Consider the following 22056-nt stretch of genomic DNA (forward strand, 5'->3'; position numbering starts at 1 on the left):
TTTTTCATCTTTAAGTTAAAGTCAATTAGTATATTTATATTTATAGTATTATAACATTTGAAAATACAAAAAAAAAAAATTAGTTTCACTCGTAGTATTTAGTTTTATATTAGTTTATTTTAATTTAGAGTGATTTTTACATTTTTATAGATACATTGTATTATTTAGTCTTTTTAGCCTAAGTTCACACCCAAAAGACATGGTCCAACCCAATTATCCTTAGCCCATTCTTCCCAACCCATTATCCCACTTAAGTGCAAAATTTAATCATAGTCATCTATTTTCTTCTAATCCAATGACCATCATCCTTTCTCACCTCCATATAAAATACCCAATTATAGAAACTTTACTCTAAGTTTTCAAGACCTGGACCTAGACAATCACCACAAAACACCTTCACTAACCATTTCCAGCCCCCACCACCCCATTTTCAGCCATTCCATACCCGCCGCCGTTCCCCCATTCCTTCTCAGTTCCGCCGCTCTAATACACATAGGAGGAACGGACATAAGATAGGAGTCCAGAACCAAATTAGACAAAAACAAAAAAAAACGAAAGCAAACAATTGGGAGTGAAAGACATCAAAACAAATATATACACGAAGAGAATGAGATATACGGCTATAAGTTTTCTTTACTTTTGCATTAGTTATTCTCCTTTTCTCTGTATTCAACTCAAACCCTTCTTGTTTTCTTGAAGTTTCATATATCCACGTTATTTCCCCATAGCTCTACAAATCAGAAAAATATACAGAGGGCACGAAACAGATGATTCTTTCCTATTGCTCCCAGTTTGCTTCTTTTTAAGCTCGATCGACATATTCCCAAGGTTTCCATTCGAAGTCCATTCGAGGTGTGGTCCGTGATTTCGTTCGAGTTCGATTGTCGTTTCGGATTTTGATCGTAGCTGCGCTATTCTGTCCGCTGTAATTTGCTGAAAATTTTCGCCAATTGAAAGATTATTTAAGGTCCTCTCTTTCTCTATTGCTATCATAAAGTGTTGGTTAGCGTTTTCTTTGTTCATTTATTTAATCTTGCTGCAATTGTTTTTTTATAAATAGAATTCATTGAACTTTACATTATGAATTATCAATTTCCCTTATAGGTTACGTTTCACATTTTTACATAAAAGAATAAGAGAAAAAGTATAGATTTGTCTGCTCTTTCGTTAAAATATATTTTTGTTTGAGATCATCAATATCACTAAGTAATGTGTTAGTTTTCTTTTGACTGGGAGTAGAATATTTTGATGTTGTTTAGTTATTGGGATTTGGGAAGTTACTTCTAATTAGACTTTAAAGGAGCTCTCTTTATGTATTAATTTATCTTTTTAATTCTGATGTGCCTTATCTCTTCATACGCCTTGCATGTTATATGGGTGTTAATCTGATTTGTTCGATGAAGGGCCATAGTGATAGGGATGCTAAAACAAAAATGAAGATTTAAGCCTATAGGAATATGCTTAGGCCGACCATACGTGGGTAGGCAACTTGTCGGCGCTTAATCAACTATCGTGACTATGAGTACGGTTTCCGTGGCGTAGTCATGGTACATAATCCCCAATTCAGGTGTACATTTCATGTGACCCGATCATAACAACTTTGAATAATAATAAAACAAACATGTCGTGAATCGCGGGTCTATTTCATGTAGCGTGGTTTGCGGTGTGTTCCAAAACGACAAGTGTACAACAATCGTAACTTGTTCAAGAAATAACTCCATAAATAAAAAAAAAATGGTTATAAAGTTAAAAATGCACAATAGGTTTAAACTTATAATTAATCAGATAATAAGCGACCGTGTTCGAACTACGGAACCCGGGAATGCCTAACACCTTCTCCCGGGTTAACAGAATTCTTTATCTAGAATTTCTGGTTCGCACACTTTTAAAATAAAGTCGAAATTTCCTCGATTTGGGATTTTAAAATAAACCGGTGACTTGGAACACCAAATAAACTACTTCAAGTGGCGACTCTAAAAAATTTAAATAAAATGTCACTTTAATTGGGAAAACTCCCTTATATACCCTCTCGGGTGGTTAAAAGGAGGTGTGACAGTTGTGCCTGAAATAGGCATCGAGAAAACATAGAGTCTCGTGGCCAGCCATGGCGTCGATCATGCGATCGATGTTAGGTAGAGGGAAAGAATCTTTAGGGCATGCTTTATTTAGGTCTTTATAATCCACACGCATTCTTAGTTTGTTCCCTTTCTTAGGAACCATGACTATGTTTGCTAACCATTCCGGGTATTTGACCTCCCGTATTGACCTATTTTAAGGAGCTTAGTTACCTCGTCCTTGATGAAGGCATATTTGATCTCAGGCTGGGGTCTCCTTTTTTGTTTCACCGGGCGGAACTTCGGGTCCAAGCTTAGTTTTTGAGTAGTGATCTCTGGTGGGATCTGTCACGCCCCAACCTCAGGAGGCGTGACCGACGCTCAACCGAGTGAACCTGGCCAAGCAACCCTGTTAAACACTTTTTACCCAACTCACTTACGATCAAGAGAAGACATGCTTTCATTAATTAGACAATAGGAGATCATATATATGCACATTACTAAGCCATTTCATTAGTTACATCACTGTTAAGTTTCCAAAATACATACACCTTATGATTTAGTGGAACAAGAGTCCAAAACACAATATAATTTGTTGACCTTTCCAATACCCACGTACAATCAACATAATATCTTCGGAGCCTCTAATGATACAAAAGAGAGTTATGACAACACCGGAAACAAGGCCCCAACAATACCTCAAAACATGAGAAAACGTGAACAAGGGATGCATAACCCCGAAATGAAATAGGGCTCACCAAGGCTGCTGGAAAGGGGATGATCTACTGCTAACGCTGGTCAACGCTGCCTGCTATGGAACCACCTGCATCCATTTAAGACGCAGCGCCCCTAGCAAAAGGGACATTAGTATCATTGAATGGTACTAGTATGTGTAACTAAACATCATCTCATTAGAAAGAACAATAATACAAGAATGAAGTAATTATAGAGATCAACAAAAACCTTAAACAACACCACAACATCAAATTAAGGATCACATAGCTTTCAAGTAATTTCCATAGCTTTAGGCTGGGACATTTTAAAACTATTACACCATCATCCATAATATCACCGCTTTCTTACGCGGAGTCCGATCACGACCCGATCGGCTATGTCGTCTCATTTGAGACATTTACCATAATTACAATTTCATTCTCAAGTTCCAGTTTTAATAACCAGTACAGTACCACCATGTGTGCGGCATGGCGTCCGATCACAGCCCGATCGGCTAGGTCGTCTCACCCAAGATATTATCGTTTTTCATCAATCATCTCATTTCAAATTTATTCACGTATACCAATTCATCAGCACTTGAGGCCACAATTATTACATCATACTTGGCACTTGGCTGCATTTCATAATCCAAATTCTTTTCCCCACATTTCACATTATTAGCACTTTCAACATCAAGCCTGTCAATTCAAGATAATAGGTACACACAAGAGTAATTATAAGTCATAGGCATATAGAGGATTTCACATACTTCGGCATAACAATCTTTATTCAAACTCGGCTTGAAGTCTAGGCATTTTAGAACATATTCCATATCCGTAACACATTCTCAATTGACAAGATAGCATAATGAGAGCATTGAGATACATATTGCATATATATATTCTTGCATCACAAGTACATTTGAAATAGCAATCACTACATCGATCAATTTTGGAACTTACACCAATTTCTTGGACACCATGGGGGTTCAATTTCTAAGAAGAAGGGGTTTTAGCCATACATACCTCAATTGAGCTTTTCTTAAAGTCTTACAATAATTCTGGAACTCTTAGTAACTTCAATCTAGTTTATGAACATTATAAGTTGAACCAAAAATTAGAATGATGATCAAGATTCTAGCTTATTTGAGCACATTATCAAGCACTAGGTGTGCATTATATTTTTAAGACCTTTTTGTGAAAGATTCTATCATCCCACACCCCATTCTTTAACATTTTTAACTCACAATCCTTCTACACTCTTGCATTATATATGCATGCAAGATAATCACTCTCATCCCCATGAATTTCCTTACAAATGGCCTATTATAGTTACGATTTGGAATTAAGAGCTTGGGTGAGAAAAGCTTACCTCTTGGGAAGGAGACCTAGGTGCCTCTCTTGTTAATCTTCAAGGTGGTTAAGCAAGAATTGAAGAACAACTGATGAAGACCATTTTCTCTCTCTAGGAACAGGTGGTCAAAATGGCCTAATGTGTGTTTTAACGGAATGGGGTCGGGTTTTAAAAACCCAAAATGAAGCTCTGGAACAGGTTATGCGATCGCATAATGGTTATGCGGTTCGCAAAAGTGGCCCTCAGAAACCCCAAATTTTTTGCCTCGGTCTGTGGCCATTATGCGGTTCGCATACCTATTCTGTGGTCGCATAATGCGCCGCAAAACCTCCTCTCGCAAAAGATCAAGAACGATTGTGCGACCAAAGTGTGATCCACAAAATATCTATACGGCCACATAATTGGCCGCAAAACTGACCTCAAATTTGGTCAAAAGGCTGCCTCACTCTGCGACCATTATGCGGTCCGCAGAGTGGTTCTGCGGCCGCATAGTGGGCCGTAGAAATGCATTTTCTGCAAAATATTTTCTGTTAACTTTTTAATGCACACTTCAATCCAAAAAGTCCAAACCGCGAAATTTCTACTATTACAACACATAAATCTAACTTTGCACCATAAATTCCGGATTTTTAAGTTAAATTTTACGGGGTCTTTTAGGATCCCTGTCATATCGAGATGGGACCAAGAAAAATAATCCATGTTAGCTATAAGAAATTGAATAAGTTTTTCCCTGAGCTCGGGAGTTAATCCCGTGCCTAGGTACACCTTCCGATCGGGCAGATGTTCGATCAACATGACCTACTCTAGTTCTTCGACCGTTGACTTGGTAGCATCAAAATCATCAGGGGCGATAAAAGATCGGGGGACCCCGAAGTCATCGTATTCATCAACCTCTTACTCGTCTGATTGGGGTCAAAGCTGGCACTGATAATTGCTATTTGGCTCCCTGTTTCGCTTTCGAACCAGAGTCTTTCATCGATGAGAGTGTTGATATCGGAATTACTTCATCGACTGCAAACATTTCCTTCATAGCGGGTTGTTCCCCGTAAACCGTCTTTATCCCCTCCGGTGTTGAAAATTTTAATACCTGGTGGAGGGAAGGTATAGCCCTCATGTTATGGATCCATGGTTTCCCGTACAGGGCATTGTATCGCATGTCCCCCTCGATTACATAGAACTTGGTTCTTGGATGGTACCGATAATTTTTACCGGCAATGTTATTTCTCCCTTAGTAGTTTCGCAAGCCATGTTGAACCCATTCTGTACTCGAGCTGATAGTACAATCTGGTCTTATAGGCCGAGTTATTCTACGACCCTCAATTGTACGATATTGGCCGAGCTACCTGGATCAATTAGCACACGTTTAACTCTAGTTTTATTCATAAGTACAGAGCTTACCAGTGCGTCATTATGAGGTTGCATGATTCTTTCCACGTCTTTGTCGTTGAAATATAGAGTCCCTTCTAATAAGTAATCCCGAGTTCGTTTTTCTCTTATGATTGACACCTTGGTGTGTTTCATCATCATACCTTGGGGAATATCGACCCCTCCGATGATCATATGGATGACGTGCTAGGGTTCGTCTTGTCTATTTTGTTTGTTGGGATCCCTATTTCTGAAGTGGTTCTTAGCTCGGTCACTCAGAAATTCTTGAAGATGATCGTCGTTGAACAAACAGTCTACTTCCTCCCTCAGTTGCCGACAATCCTCCGTCCTGTGGCATATGTGCCATGATATTTGCATATTTGGTTGGGCTCCCTTTGTGCTGGATCAGTTTGCAAAGGTCGAGGCCACTTGGTATCGTTGATGCGTCCAATGGCTGATACGATGATAGTTGCATCCACATTAAAGTTGTACTCCGACAATCATGGTGCTTCTTTGGGACCGATAGATCTATTGAGGCCGTTTTTACTCATATTTCCTCGTGAACTTTGACCTCGATCATTTCTCCTCTCATTTCGCATAGAATTTTGCCCATATCCGCTCCCTCTACGGTCTTCATTATACGGTTGATATCGATCTCTATTCGACCTCAGTTCTCAATCAATATCCCTCTTGATTTTATCTACAGGCCTAATAAGATAAATGGACCCAGAAGGACCCCTAATTGATCATCATCGACCCAGATCTTTGACTGGTATCGATTGTGCACATCGGCCCAAGTGACAGCTGGGTATTCGATCAAATTCTGCTTCAACTGTTGTGAAGCCACTAAACTTCGAACTTTGAGACTTTGAGTGAAAGCTTGAACAACCCAGTCGTCGGTGACTGGTGGCAAATCCATTTGTTCCATTTGGAATCGAGATCGAATTCTATGAGCATCTCGTTGTCCATATGCCTTACCTTGAAAAGGTCTGACTTCCTTGTTGCGACCTTAATGTCCTCGACGTGTGCCTTTACGAAAGAATCTGCAATCATAGCAAACGAGTCAATAGAATTAGGCGGTAAATTATGATACCATGTCATAGCACCCTTCGATAGAGCCTCCCCGAATTTCTTCAGCAAGGCGGACTCAATCTCATCATCTTCGAAGTCATTTACTTTGATATCACATGTGTAGGAGGTGACGTGTTTGTTTGGATCAGTCGTCCTATTATATTTAGGAATATCGGGCATATGGAACTTCTTCGGGATTGGCTTCGGAGCTACACTCGGGGGGAAAGGTTTTTATACAAACTTTTTGGAATCTAGTCCTTTCAATATTGGTGGTTCCCCCGGGATCTGGTCGACCCTGGAATTATAGGTTTCCACCTTCTTGTCATTTTCCTCGATCTTCTTTTCCCCTATCTCGATTCGCTTTGTCAATTTTTCGAGCATCTTTATAATAGTAGAGTTGGTCTTTGATTCCTTATCGTTCGACCTCTTCGAAGTCTATTCGATCTTGTGTATGATTTCCTGGGATGGCCCTGGTTCTACCCTGCTCGGTGTGTGGTTCTGACTTTGTAGCTGGGCTATTGCCACCTGTTGAGCCTGCAACACTTCGAAGATCTCCCGTAGGCTGATCCCTCCATCTTCACCACCACATGTGCTCTAAGTAGCTGATGAGGCATCCCCGCGGACACTGCTTTCAAGATCGACAGCTAAATTTTCATTGATGGCTATATGTGAACTGACATCGATTGGATGTACAGCCGGAATTTCATCGAGGCTAGCAGGGGGTAAAACGTTTCCTGATGCAATGTTCTCACTTTGACATGGTGGCCGAGATCATTGTCAATGCGTTGAGGTGCTGACTGAGAGTTTGACATTTTTTAATCCTACAATCAAAGATACTTCAATGAACAAGTATAAAATAGTGTGTGTTACGAAAGTTTGTACTAGGTAACCACTATTATCATTATCCCCACGGTAGGCGCCAAACTGGTTACCCTAAAATTGGATTACAATTAAATTTATATACAATTTTAAAGAAACATGATATAACTTGGCACAAAATAAGAGGATACGTAAATTGATACTGAAATTGTCTGCAAATAGAAATAAAAGCAAACCGAAGGAAATGTATAACTTTGGCTCTCGAGCTAGGTCGCCTCGAACGAACTGAATATTCTATTGGAAAATAAGAACAAGGTAATGTTGCGACCCCTTTTTCCCTCCGCGGAGCGAGAGAAGTTCGGGTTTCGACATTCATGGGGGGTAATAACTCATTTCCTTTTTGGGAATTTGGGTTTTTGGAGAGTCGCTACCTAACGGATTATGGTGCGTTAGGGCACCTAGAGTGATTAACTCTTAGACTAGTTTGCATTACCAAAGATTTAGAGTAAGGGCTCGAAATAATCTTGAGGGAAAGGTGTTAGGCACCCCTCTTGGTCCACAACGGTAGGCCCCGATCGAACTTATACATGATATCTAGATGAGCAGAAAGTATACAGCGTGAATTAGGACCAAGTGTCAGAGACCTATTAGCTTGCCTACTGATTTTAAACCTATTAAATCTGCACAGTCTCTAATACCAAAACACAGTTTTATAGTTGCAGAATTTAAATCGCCCTAGAGACTTGCCTAAACGCATAATGGTGACAACCTTAAAGCATGGTATCTCTATTGATTAGGAATGCAGTAAAATAGTGAACAGTTTTAAAATGGACAACTTGAGATCCTGTAGGCATGCTTTCTAGAAGTATTGATTTAAGGCAGTGTTTGGAAACTTATTTAAAGAAACTGACAGTTAATTAAACCAATTCAAACATGAATTAAACTGATTTGTTTAACTAAACTAATTTTAAATTCTATAGGCATGATTTCTATTGGAGCTGATTTTAATCCATATAGGCATGGAATCTAGTTATTAATGCTGACTCTTGAACTTGCAGGCATGATACCTAAGAAGATGAATGTGAATACATGTTGTAACAAAAAATGGATTTCAATTACTTTACACTTTATAGGCATGATATCTAATTATAAGGCTGATTTTAACCCTATAGGCATGATTTCTATTATTAAAGCCGTTTATATCCTATAGGCATTGTATCTACCCAAGCTACCCAACATATATATGACTACCCACCCTTTTTTCACTAATCACCTCAATATTGTTTACAATAATTATTACAGACCAATGAATAAAAATACATAAATGAACAGTAATTAGTTTATAGGGAGCCTGCAGTAGGCCCAAACGACTTCCAAGCCTCCAATAGCCTCAAATGCCAAAGTTCCATAGACAATATCATGTCTATGTGTGTCAGAGTTCCCTAAGGACCTCAAGGATCCCGGGCAGTGCTCACACCTAGACCTTTTCTTAAACAATAACTGATTTAGGTGCAGTGTGAAAAGACCAGCTCTGACATGCCAGAGTTCAAAGAGATCTCAAGGCAGTACGCACATCAGATGGGCAGAACCTAGTATTCTAAGAGTAAGGTGAGAGTGCATAATGACTTTGAAAGAGTTTGATAAACAGAGAAAGAAGGTCTTAGTAATAGAAAGAATTTTATGAAAATCAGAACATAGTTAGAGTAGGAATAGTTTAAGAAAACATGAAGAGTATTTTTACAACAATCAGAAAGCAAGTCAGAGAACACACAGTTTCAGAACATACCTCACACAAGGGAAAGAGGTAGGGGGAACACCTAGAATGCACCTTAGTGATGGCAATCAAATATACATATTGTAGTTGCAAAGTTAAGTTGAGAACACATAGGTTTAAGACACAAATAGGATCTCATTAGTGAAATAAAACAAATTGCACTAGACAAAAACTTTATGAAACATTCAAGATTTTAGAAATACTAATCATATACAGAATAGGCAGGATTTGGTCATGTTGGGTGAAATCATAAGCACACAGTGCAGCTTGGGACATGCTAGTGAACCAATTATTTAAAGTAGGATTGGCATGCCAAACAGTATAATAGCTATGAGTTTCAACATACTTTGTGATGCAGTAATCTAGGCATGCTGATTACATATTAAGTAGAATAGCACATAGAACTGGAAATCACAAATTGATGAACTGCAGCAACAAAGGAAACACATAGTTTGGAATGTGAATTGAATCAGAACATACCAGTCAAGGAGAGTATACAGAATACAAAGTAGCGATGATGCCAGTAGCCAGCCTTGGCTTACAGCTGGTTGGACGAATAAGAATTGCAAGGAACAAGAGAGAGTAGAGAGCTTTTAAGAGTATAATAGTGTAGATGAACTAGTGTTCGTTGTCCAGAACATAAAATAAGAGGGGTTTTATATAGTAATCAAAAGTTTAACAAATAATGTAAGAGATCAATTAAGTAGCAAATCAGGGAAGTCACATGTAAATCAGCAAGTCTTTCCCTTAATCAAGGGACAATTTAAATCAACGGTAAAAGCATGCTAAGTATTTAAGGAAAAGAATCAAGTAAGGTTTAGTATAGAGTAGGTAATTAGGGGGGAATGAACAGAAGTTTTAATTAAGGAAACAAATCAGTAACAATCAACAAAATATAAACAAGGCAAAGTAAAATTAATTAAAGCAAGCAATTCAATCAAATCGAGTAGAGAGGTAAGAATCGAAAGTTTAAGGGAAAGTGTTCAAATCAAACCAAGAAATAAGGAATTCAGAATAATCAAGGAGAAAGGTATGAAAGAGTCACCATGTTTAACATATAAAATAAGGTAGAACATGAATAGTCAGGATTCCACATAACTTTAACAAACAAATAGTTAGAACGACACTGATTCAAGGAGAATGTTATAGGTCTTAACATGAATAGTCAAGACGAACACAAGCCCATAGAATCAGTGAAAGGTCAAACTAAGAAATTCAGTAGAAGCATATTAGTGGCAAGAAAGTCACGAGAACTCACAAGAACCTAAAGTAAGAACCAGTCGATATACTAGTACTCAGAAACCAGACGAAGAATATCAAAAAGAATTAGGGCTTTTAGTACAAACGGGCTAAGGTTGTAGCAGACTTACAAAATCAGTCAAAATATATGAGAAGCAGAAGATTAAACACAAAAAGTCATCAAAATATTTGTAAAAATAAATTCCGGAAACCGTAGCTTAGGAAAAAATGAAAATCACTTGAAAATCATACGATTCTTGTAAAGAATCTTAAGGTTATTGTAAAACTCACATGAAAAAAATCCAAATCATCTTAGATCTGGACAGATCTAAGAGGTTTAGAAAAAGAAATTAGGGTTTCGAAGAGAACAACATAGAGGTGAAGAAACATGCTCAGAAAACCATAGATCGTAGTCAATATAGGACGATCTTACTCGGAATCACACTGGAATGGCCTGAAACAGGCGAGGGAGGAACCATAAATGCAAGTCAACTAGCCCTGGTCCCTTGAGGGCCCTGGGGATGTCAAGGCTAACGTGAGGGAGACCATTGGAGGCCTGGGGTGGTGAGAGATCATCGGAGATAGCCATAGATGAGTGTTAACAAGGTTTGATTAGGGTTAGGTTTGAGAGCGTTTGAGAGAAGAGGAGGGTTTCCTGGGCAGCGTATGGGTGAGAATGAGAGGGTTTGGGGATCGTTTGGGACTAAAAAGGGAAGGGACTAATGGTGGCCATTGATCTCTATGATCAACGGCCGAGATTAGATGAGATTGGGGTCGGATCGGGTCTTCAGGGTTTGGGCTGGGTAGTTTTAATTGAAAATTGGGCTGGTAATTGGGTTAAATTGGGGGCTGAGATTGAAATAAAATAGGCTATATGTTAAATAGCCACTTTTAATAGTTATATAATTTATAAAAATAATAAATAATTTCTAAAAAAATACTTTCATGTACTAAAATGATTTAAAATAGTTGTTTAACATTTTAAAAATATAAAAGACCTTTTTATGCGTCAATAATGTAATTATGCATTAGTAGGGCTATTATTGCAAAGATATGCAATTTAGCCTAAAAATGTAAATGCAATTAAAAAATGCACTAAAATATTGAAACAATATTGTTGCATAAATAAAGAATTTAGATGAATAAACACCACAAAAATAATTTGAAGGATAATTATTGGAAATTTTATATATAAAAATGGAAGAAATAAATCAATTTGGAGCTTTTAAAAATTATAAAAAAATTATAAAAAATGCTTATGCATGCTTGTAACTGCATATGTGTTATTTTGAAAGTATATATATATATATATATATATATATATATATATATATATATATATATATATATGTTAAAACATATGAGGAAAAATTGGGTATCAACAGCTGCCCCTCTTTACCCTGAAGGATGAAAGAGTTTTCGAGTAAAGAAATGATGGCCAATTTTGGCCGGATGGGATGTTTTGAAAGATAGAGGCCGGACTCCGGTCTTCGAGTTGCCTACATATCCTTGGTCTTACAGGAATTAGGCCATGTATAGTTCTGGATTCATCAGCGGAATATACCAATGAAGTCATTACAAGAATGGACACGAGATTTCGGGATAGGTGAAAGAACGGTTATGGTTAAGCTTGAGATAGTTGAAGGAACTGGAGTGAGGTTTCTCCTGCTGGGATACCAGTTGCTTGCTGGTCACCTACAGATGAAAAGATGTTGCCGACATGTATCTGCACGAAAATTTAGACATGATGCGGATTCCCTTTGGACAATGAAGGTTGCCTTCGGACGGTTAAGGATGACGTCCTCGGACCATGATGTCCTGGGACATGAATTATTTAGTGAGGGATTCGCAAGCCATGAAATGATGTTCTCGGGCCATGAAGATGGTGCCTCTGAACCATGACACCTTTGATTAATGATATGCAAATTTGAGGGATCCTCGGGCCATGGCATGGTGTCTTCCGGCTATGAGGGTGATGCCCTTTAGACTATGACGCCTTTAGATAGATTGGTGATATTTCAGCCCATGATATGCAATAATATGATGTTAACAAGACAAGGCTTAGTCTTGTGAAATTGAGGGCAGAGCTTAGCTCGATTGAAAAACAAATAGATAGTGCTAAAAATAGAGCAATATTTGTGCAAAGAGGGACAATGCTTAGTCCCGTGCAGATGGGGAGGCAAGGATTAGCCTCATGCAAATAGGGAGGCGAGGATTAGCCTCATGCAGGTATGGAGGCAGGGATTAGCCTCATGCAAATATGGAGGCAAGGATTAGCCTCATGTAGATGGGGAGACAACGATTAACCTTATGCAAATAGGCAGGCAAATATTAGCCTCATGCAGGTATGGAGACAGAGATTAGCCTCATGCAAATATGGAGGTAAAGATTAGCCTCATTCAAATAGGGAGGTAGAGATTAGCCTCATGCAGATATGGAGGCAGGGATTAGCCTCATGCAAATAGGGAGATAGGGATTAGCCTCATGCAAATAGGGAGGCAAGGATTAGTCTCATGCAAATATGGAGGCAAGGATTAGCCTCATATAAATATTGAGGCAAGGATTAGCATCATGCAGGTGCGGAGGCAAGGATTAGCCTCATGCATATATGGAGGCAGGGATTAGCCTCATGAAAATATGGAGGCAGGGATTAGCCTCATGCAGATATAGAGGCAGGGATTAGCCTTATGCAAATAAGGAGGCAAGAATTAGCCTCATGCAAGTACGGAGGCAAGGATTAGCCTCATGCAAATAAGGAGGCAAGGATTAGCCCCGTGCAGATATGGAGGCAAGGATTAGCCTCATGCAAATATGGAGGCAAGGATTAGCCTCATGCAGGTGCGGAGGCAAGGATTAGCCTCATGCAAATATGGAGGCAAGGATTTGCCTCATGCAAATATGGAGGCAAGGATTCGCCTCATGCAGGTGCGGAGGCAAGGATTAGCCTCATGAAAATATGGAGGCAAGGATTAGCCTCATGCATAGAGCAAGTAGCAAATAAGAGTACTATATGCCTTAGCTGGAGATATATTTGGTATCTGATGTCTTGATTGATAGCGAATTTGTTACGTGTATATATGCGGATGCTATCGCTACGTCAGATGTTCCTGAATTCAAAGAAAAATTGTAAGTTTTGTAAGGGGAGATTGGTTCGTGCCTTCGTCTGTTGGCCTTGCTTTGCTCCGTTCTGGAGGTCTTTTTGAGTTTCCCTGGGTAACACCTGACTATCACGGAAATAGAGTTTTCAAAAATATGCAATTATTGATAAAAATAGAGTCATTTTAAAAACGTTTTGATATATCAAGCGATTTTTAGATGAACTAGTGACTGTAACATATTTTAGAGGCACTGCAGCTTTCTTATGTAAGAATTTTGAGGGTACTCCTCAAAAATTTTCCCTAGTTTGGTAGATGATCTTTTGACCGTTGGCGGATAATAGGCCTTGCTGCACCTTCTTCGGAATTTTGAGAATCCTTTTCAAAATTCTGCCCTAGTTTCTTAACTGATTTATGACCGTCTGACACATGTTGGCTTGGCTAGACTTGTTCCGGAATTTTGAGGGTCCTCCTCAAAATTCTGCCCCAGTTTCTGATCTTGGGGTAAATGAAAATTTTATTATGATATGACTGAACCCATAAGGCTTCCTACATATCCCCTCTTAAATGAGAATTAGGTCAAGCATAGTTCAATTACATCAGATGAGGAAATGTAAATTGTCTAAGCATAGTATCTATTGACTGTGTCTGAATTGATTGGTTTTGGCCAAATTTCTCCGTCCATTTCAGCAAGTATGAGTGCTCCTCCTATTAACACCCTGTGAACCATGTAAGGACCTTGCCAGTTGGGAGAGAATTTCCCTTTGGCTTAATCTTGGTGTGGAAAGATCTTCTTTAGCACGAACTGACCTGGTGCAACTTGCATTGGTTTGACCCTTTTGATGAAAGCTCTGGACATTCCGTTCTGATAAAGTTGGCCGTGACACACTGTCATCCTCTTTCCATCGATAAAGGCCAATTGTTCATAGTGACTCCTTATCCACTTTGCATCACTGAGTTCAGTTTCCTGTATGATTCTTAAACAAGGAATCTCTACCTCGGCTGGAATGACAGCCTCGGTACCATAAACCAACATGTAGGGAGTTGCCCCGATTGATGTGCGAACTATAGTGCGATAACCCGATAAAGCAAAAGTTAGCTTCACGTGCCATTGTTGATGGTTTTCTACCATCTTCCTTAGTACCTTCTTGATGTTTTTGTTGGCGGCTTCTACGGCTCCGTTCATCTAAGGTCTGTAGGATGTGGAATTCTTGTGCTGGATTTTAAAAGTTTTACACATAGCTTTCATCAAATCACGGTGAGATTGGTGGCATTATCAGTAATAATGGACTCGGGAACTCCGAATCGGCAAACAATACGATCTTTGACAAAATCTGCGACGACTTTCTTGGTTACAACTTTATAAGATGCAACCTCTACCCATTTTGTGAAATAATCAATGGCTACAAGAATAAACTTGTGCCCATTTGAAGCAGTAGGCTCAATCGGACTAATAACATCCATTCCCCAGGCGGCGAATGGCCAGGGTGAGCTTGTTGCATTGAGCTCGTTTGGCGACACTTTTGTCATATCGGCATGCACCTAGCATTGAAAGCATTTGCGGACATACTGGATGCAGTTTGTCTCTATGGTCATCCAAAAATAGTCGGCCCTGAGTATCTTCTTAGCCAAGACAAAAACATTCATGTGTGGGCCACAGGTTCTAGCATGTACATCGTCAAGCAGTTTAGAAGCTTCTTTTGGGTCGACACATCTTAGAAATCCCAAATCGGGATTTCTTCTATATAGATTTCCTTCACTGTAGAAGACGTGATTGGACAATCTCCAAAGTGTGCGTTTCTGAGTGTGATTTGCATACTCCGGATATTCTCCCCTCGACAAATACTCCTTGATGTCATGGAACCAAGGCTTTCCATCTGTTTCTTCTTCAACATGAGCACAATATGTCGGCTGATTATGAATCTTCACCTGAATAGGATCAATATAATTCTTATCTGGATATTGTATCATAGATGGCAAGGTAGCCAAAGCATCGGCAAACTCATTCTGAATTCTGGGCACATGTCGGAATTCTATCTTCGTGAACCTCTTTCTCAATTCCTTCACATGGTGCAGATTTGGCAATATCTTGGAATTCTTGGTGGCCCACTCTCCTTGTACATGGTGCATAAGCAAATCTGAATCACCGACCACAGCAGCTCCTGAATGTTCATGTCGATTTCCATGTTGAGCCCTAGTACGCAGGCTTTGTACTCCGCCATGTTGTTGGTGCAGGGAAATCTAAGTTTAGCAGATACCGAATAATGTTGACCTGTTTCTGACACCAAAACTGCTCCAATGCCCACTCCTTTGAAATTTACAGCTCCGTCAAAAAACATCATCCAACCATCGTATGCTTCGGTAATGTCTTCTCCTACAAACAATACTTCTTCGTTAGGAAACTACGTTTTCAAGGGTTCGTAGCTTGGTGAAAATATTGATCTAAACGTGGCACTGTTTGCTCGAGAGGGTAATACGGTCTGCGCCATGGAGAGAACCAATCATTGTATTTTTGCCATGTGTACTGATATTCGATCCCAAAGGTGGTACCATGACCTTTCAGTCGTATCAGTTTAGTGAGACCTTGGAGGTTCTTCCCCAAACCTTTGCCAGGTTCATATCTAGACCAGGCCAATATGCTTTCTATTTTACTACTCCACCATTTATCCTTTTCGATGGCATTGACCCGTTCAATGTAATGATAGGTTTCCTCTATGGGTGTCTAACGGGCCGGGTCAGCCCGTTTCCAGACCGGCCCAGACCGACCCAAACCGATTAAAATCAAAACCGGCTTGGACCGGTACAAGGGGGACGAGTGGGGCTGGGTTAAAGGGGTAGAGGTTGGTCTGTTTACTTAAATCCTACCAGTTAACCGGACCGGTCAAACTCGGTCAACGTAAATTACTATTCAACCGGTTAATCGGCCCGGACCAGAACGGCCCAGACCAGTATAACGATAACTAATTTTTTTTATTTTTTTTACTTGTGGGCCTAACATCTGACCGTTGGCAACGGTCCATTTGCCATTATGGTTGTTGCCCAACGGCTGAATTGCACAAATAGCCTATTTTTGGTGTTTTTTTTTAAATTAACACCTCTTTGAAAAACTATAAATACACCCCCCCCCCCCGTCTTCTTCATTTCTTCACTCATCTCTCATTTCTCAATCTCAATTCTCATATTCTCTCATTCTTCAATCTTCACCTAAAATGCAATCAACTATTTGGCTCTTCTTTTTTTTGGAACTTAATTTATCGTAGAATTTATTATTTGAAGTTTGAACAATTGAACTTCAAAATTGGAACAATTGACGTTTCTTCGTGGTAACATTGGAGTTGCAAAATCATCAAGTGCTCAATTTATTGCCGAATTCGATGCACTCCCTCCAACTCTACTACTGGAGTTCTTTTGAAATATGATAAAATGAAGGATCGTAAGGAGTTAGAAAAATGATTGCTTTGGGTTGTCCACCTTTTTCTTTTGCTTCTTCATCATATCTTATTATGTATATTCAAAGAATTTACAATCTTTTATTTAAAGGTATCCCTAGAAGTACTTGTAGATCTGATATCTTTAGACTTCATGGATATTATCAAACATACATACGTTATTTGTGTAGCCATCTTCCTTGTAGAGTCTCTCTAACTTCTGATATTGGCTATGCTGTTAATGGAAATGATTATTTGACAATTACATGTCATTGGATAGATGACAATTATTGTATGCAAAAACGTATTATCGCTTTTAAATATGATGAATATGAGAGTCATACTGCTGCGTTTATAAGTACTACTATTTGTGAAGTTGTTGAATTTTATAATCTCAAGCAAAAAGTATTGTGTATGTCTTTTGATAATGCTTCTAACAATAATGCCACAATTTCAATATTAAAACTGCATTTGCAACCACCTCTTGATGAAATTTTTCATGTTAGGTGTGCATGTCATGTTTATAATTTAATTGTTAAAAGTGGCATTGATTTATTTTCAACTGAGATTACTCATGTTAGAAAAGCAGTTGGTGTTATTCAAGGAAATAATAGACAATCTAGAATAAAGGAATTTAAGAATAATTGTATCCAGTATAACCTTAAACCCAGATTCATGCCAGACGAAATTGTTACTAGATGGAATTATACATATATATTTTTAAAATGTTGCTACAAATATAGATTCCCAATAACTTAAGTTGCTAATGCGCATTGTACTGATCCAAACCGTATGGTAACAACTACTACTTGGGAGGTCATTAATGATGTTAAATTTTTACATAAATTTTATACAGCTAATATTGAGTTTTCTGGAGCATATTACCCTACTGTTACTATGGCTTTAGTACATATAGCTGAAATTTCTTTTCTACTCTTTGAATTTAAGAAGAAAGAAAAATATAGGGATGTTGTTAAAAAAATGCAAGCAAAATTCAAAAAATATTTCTTTCCAATTCCTCTGATTTACTTAATTGGTGTTGTTTTAAATCCTTCTATTAAGATGTCTGATTGTCACCAATTAATGAATGCTTTATATACTTATATGGAGATTGGACCAACTGAAACCCCAGATTTATATGCTTGTATGAACAAGCTAAATGATTCTTTACAACAATTATATAATTATTATGCAAATGTAATTGATGATGTTGCTCTTAATGTAGGCAATGTTAATCCCACTATGCACTGTACCACTTCTGCTACTATGGATGATGAAGAAGGTCTTAATAGTTTTAATATTTTTTCTACATTTTCTAACACTCAAACCAGTAGCAGGAACATTGATGAACTTCAATTCTACTTGCAGAAGCAAAAAGAGCCTCGCACAAAGGAATTTTTACCGTTGGGATGGTGGCATGAGAATGGAAAGCAATTTACTGTTCTTTCTGCTATGTATCGGGATGTGCTGAATGTGCCAATTTCAACTGTTGCATCAGAGAGTGCATTTAGCCAAGCAATACAACAACTTGGAGACACCCGTCACTCATTGGGAAGCAATGCTTTGGAAGTTTTAGTATGTTTCAGAGATTGGATTAGATCAGAACGAAGAAATCAAGGACGTGAAGATGTTGATAGCCCAGAAGACGAGGAACTTGGAAATATATTAACACATGGTAACCCATCCGAATTTAACACTCCAAAAAAAAGTCACTCAGTTTATATTGATAATGACAAACTTACTAAGGCAATGCAAAACCTTTGAATTTACACTTTTTTGGTTAATTTACTTATTGTTAAATGTAAACCTTTCAATTTGTAAGTTTGAATTTTAAAATAAATGTAGCACTTGCAATTTATAAGTGCATTTTTTTCCATCTTCATTGTATTCTTTATATTTTTACTTTATATTAATATAACTTCCAATAGTTATACAAAATACAAAAATAAAATAAAAAGTACACTAACCCGGCCTGGCCCTTTGTACTCGTAACTCTTATGGTTCAATTTTTACCCGGATGAACCCGAACTCATTAAACCCGGTATGCCCAACACATAATAAGCCCAGACCACAACCCGTACGGTTACTAAATTTCCCTACCTAGCCCGGCCTACCCGTTAGACACACATAGTTTCCCCTCCTAGCCTTCTTCTATGTCCAATAGTCGGGATGGTTTGACTAGTGTAAATGGGGTTACTCCCATCTCTATGAATGATCACCTCCTAACGATTCCATTCAAATCTCACGGCTTGATGTAGTGTGGAAGGCCCGGTTCCAGCGGCATGGATCCATGGTCGGCCTAATGGAAGATTATACGAGGCTGGTATGTCGAGCACCTGAAACTCGACGTCGAACCAAGTTGGCCCCATCTGTAAGAAAAGGTTGATTTCCCCGATTGTGGCCCTTTGGGACCCATCGAAAGCTTTTACGTTCATGCATCCTACCCGTATTTCATGGAAACCTTTGTCCAATCTTTTCAGAGTGTCCAATGGACAAATATTGAGGCTCGACCCTCTGTCAACCAGGACCCTGGCAATGAATTTGTCTTCAAATTGCACTGTAATATGCAATGCTCGATTATGATTCAACTACTCAGGTGGAAGCTCATCTTCATGGAAGATGATCTTATGACTTTCCAGTACTTGTCCCACCATATTGGCCATTTCTCTACCAGTGATGTTATTGGGTACATAAGCCTCGCTCAACACCTTCATTAAAGCGTTCCTCTAAGTTTTGCAACAGTGACAGGATGGATATCTAAGCTGGGGTTTTGTTCAGATGGCCAATAATGGAATACTTCTTTGCTTGTACTTTCCTCCACTGGTCATCTGGCCTTGTCTCAATAACAGACTGCCTGGTAGTGTTATCCTTGCTTGGTCCTCCCAAATGTTCAGGCATATAGACTCTTCCAGTCCTAGTCATTCCTTGTGCAGCATCAGATTCCTCTACCTTTGCCTTCCCTTTTCGCCGAGCTTTGGCAACGTAATCCCAGGGTATTGCTTTTTAGTCGAAAGAAGGTGTGGTTGACACTGTCACCGTGAAAGGTGTGACCACTTCTACTTCAAATGGAGCGAGGTGGCCGCAAGTGGAGCTACCTCTACCTCAAATGGAACTGATGCAGTTATCTCAACTTCGATCGGTGACTGAGTCTGCACTACAATAGGAGTAAGTGTGACTGCAATTTTAAAGCCATAGCCTTCTCGGATAATCCCGATTGACCCCTCAGGATCCCATTCTTCATCCATTTCTATGACATGTATCCCGCCACCCCTATGATCCGGGAAGGGGTTGTTGCAGACATTAGGTGCGGCTTCCTTGGCCTATATGACCTTATTGTCGATTAGCGTCTGGATCTTATCCTTCAATGTTCGGCACTCATCAATGGTGTGCCCTTCATATCGGAATGGTACGTACAAGTTTGTTTGGATTGACCCATTGGGATGGATTTTCTAATGCCATAACGGGAACAAGAGTGACGTAACCCGTGGCTTTCAGCCTTTCATACAACTGGTCAATGGGCTTAGAAATGACAGTATATTATCTGGGTGGCTTGTGGTCAAAGTTTAGTCATGGTCTTGGATAATTTTGATGAGTTGGGGGTGATGGTAAATGAGACGATTGAGAGTTATAGGTTTGATGGACAGCGACAGGTTGGGAATATTTGGGAGATGAGGGTTGATATGTGGGCGGTAGTGCTTGGTATGTGGGTTGAGGTGTTTGATATGTAGGTGGAGGTGTTTGATATGTGGGTGGAGGTGTTTGATATGTAGGCGGAGGTGTTTGATATGTAAGTGGAGATTTTGGGCCCTAAGCCACCATTATCGCCCCAACATCTCTCTTCTTCGATATGCCACCTGATTGTAATATCTTATTTGTGGCCTGTAGTGCCTCAAAATTCGTTACCATCCCGCTATTGATTCCTTCTTCGATTCTTTCTCCAAGTTTGATGATATTAGAAAATTTATGATTTTCGATAACCATCAACCTTTCATAATATTGCGGATCTCGTGCTTTGACGAAGAACTTGTTCATATGTTCCTCGTCCAAAGATGGCCTGACCTTGGTCGCTTCTGACCTCCAACGAGTAGCATACTCGCGAAAAGTCTCAGTAGGTTTTTTCTTAAGATTTTGAATGTAAAAAAGATCCGGCGTTCTCTATATTGAACCTGAACCAGTCCATGAAATCTGATGCCATACTCACCAAATTGGACCATTTCTTAGGATCTTGGCTAATGTACCAAGACAAAGCATCCCCAGTAAGACTTTTCATAAAGATTTTCATTCAGGTCTTTTCCGACCCCGACAAACTTGTCACAGTAGGTCCTCAGATGACCCCTGGGATCACCTGTACCGTCGAACATCTCGAACTTGGGAGGTTTGTACCCCTCTGGCAGTTCTACATCTAGCTGTATGCATAAGTCTTCATAGTTCAAACCTTCTATTCCTTTGTCGCCTTCAATACCCTAAACTCGGCTCGTCAATTTCTTGAGTTCTTTAACCATGTTCTTAATGAGCAGGTCTTTCTCGGAGGATTTCGGTGTATAGGAGATTGGTTGGATAGAGTAAGACACAGTTTCTACATATATATGGTTGCTTTTATGGGTGCCAGGGACTTGGTTGTAATGATGGTTATTGGTGGAGTTTTGAGGATCGGGAATGGGTTGTGGTGTGTTTTGGGGAGTATGGTAAGTGGTGATTGGTGGGTATTAAATTGGTTGGTGGTGATGTTGTGGCGGAGTTGGTATTGGTAATGGATTGAGATTTTGGGGTAGGGTTGCATATTGATTTGGTATGGGAGGATTTTGTGGAGGTTGATTTTGTGTGTTTTGGGGGGGTGCTGGGTTCTTTGTGTTCTAGTGGTTGATGTTAGGGACATTCAGGGTGAGTGACAAGTTTTCCAAGTTGCGAACCTGCTCAAGTTCTCCTTGTAGTTCCAATCTCTTTTGTTCCAATATCAAGACTAGATCATTTGGTGCCGGAGTACTTCGCCCATCTGAAGTTTCTGCGTTCTCAACATTCTCCTTTCGGATGCCACTTAAATCGTCCATTTTTGCTTTTCCTCTACCTTTTCTATTGCTTGTAGGAGGAGGTGGAGGGACTCTAGATCTGGTATGATATGCTGATGAGGCCAGTATGAGTGAACT

At 39.3% G+C, this 22056-nt stretch overlaps 1 long non-coding RNA gene across 1 annotated transcript; it reads left to right on the forward strand.

The window, feature by feature from the left end:
- The first annotated feature begins 85 nt into the window (after window positions 1-85).
- Window positions 86-18676, forward strand: LOC138891090 (uncharacterized). Its single transcript, XR_011407402.1, has 3 exons — window positions 86-967; window positions 18138-18194; window positions 18281-18676. It is a non-coding gene; the product is annotated as an uncharacterized lncRNA (long non-coding RNA).
- Window positions 18677-22056: the final 3380 nt, after the last annotated feature.

Source organism: Nicotiana sylvestris, chromosome 5 (genome assembly GCF_000393655.2).
Source record: "Nicotiana sylvestris chromosome 5, ASM39365v2, whole genome shotgun sequence".
Taxonomy (NCBI): Eukaryota; Viridiplantae; Streptophyta; class Magnoliopsida; order Solanales; family Solanaceae; genus Nicotiana; species Nicotiana sylvestris.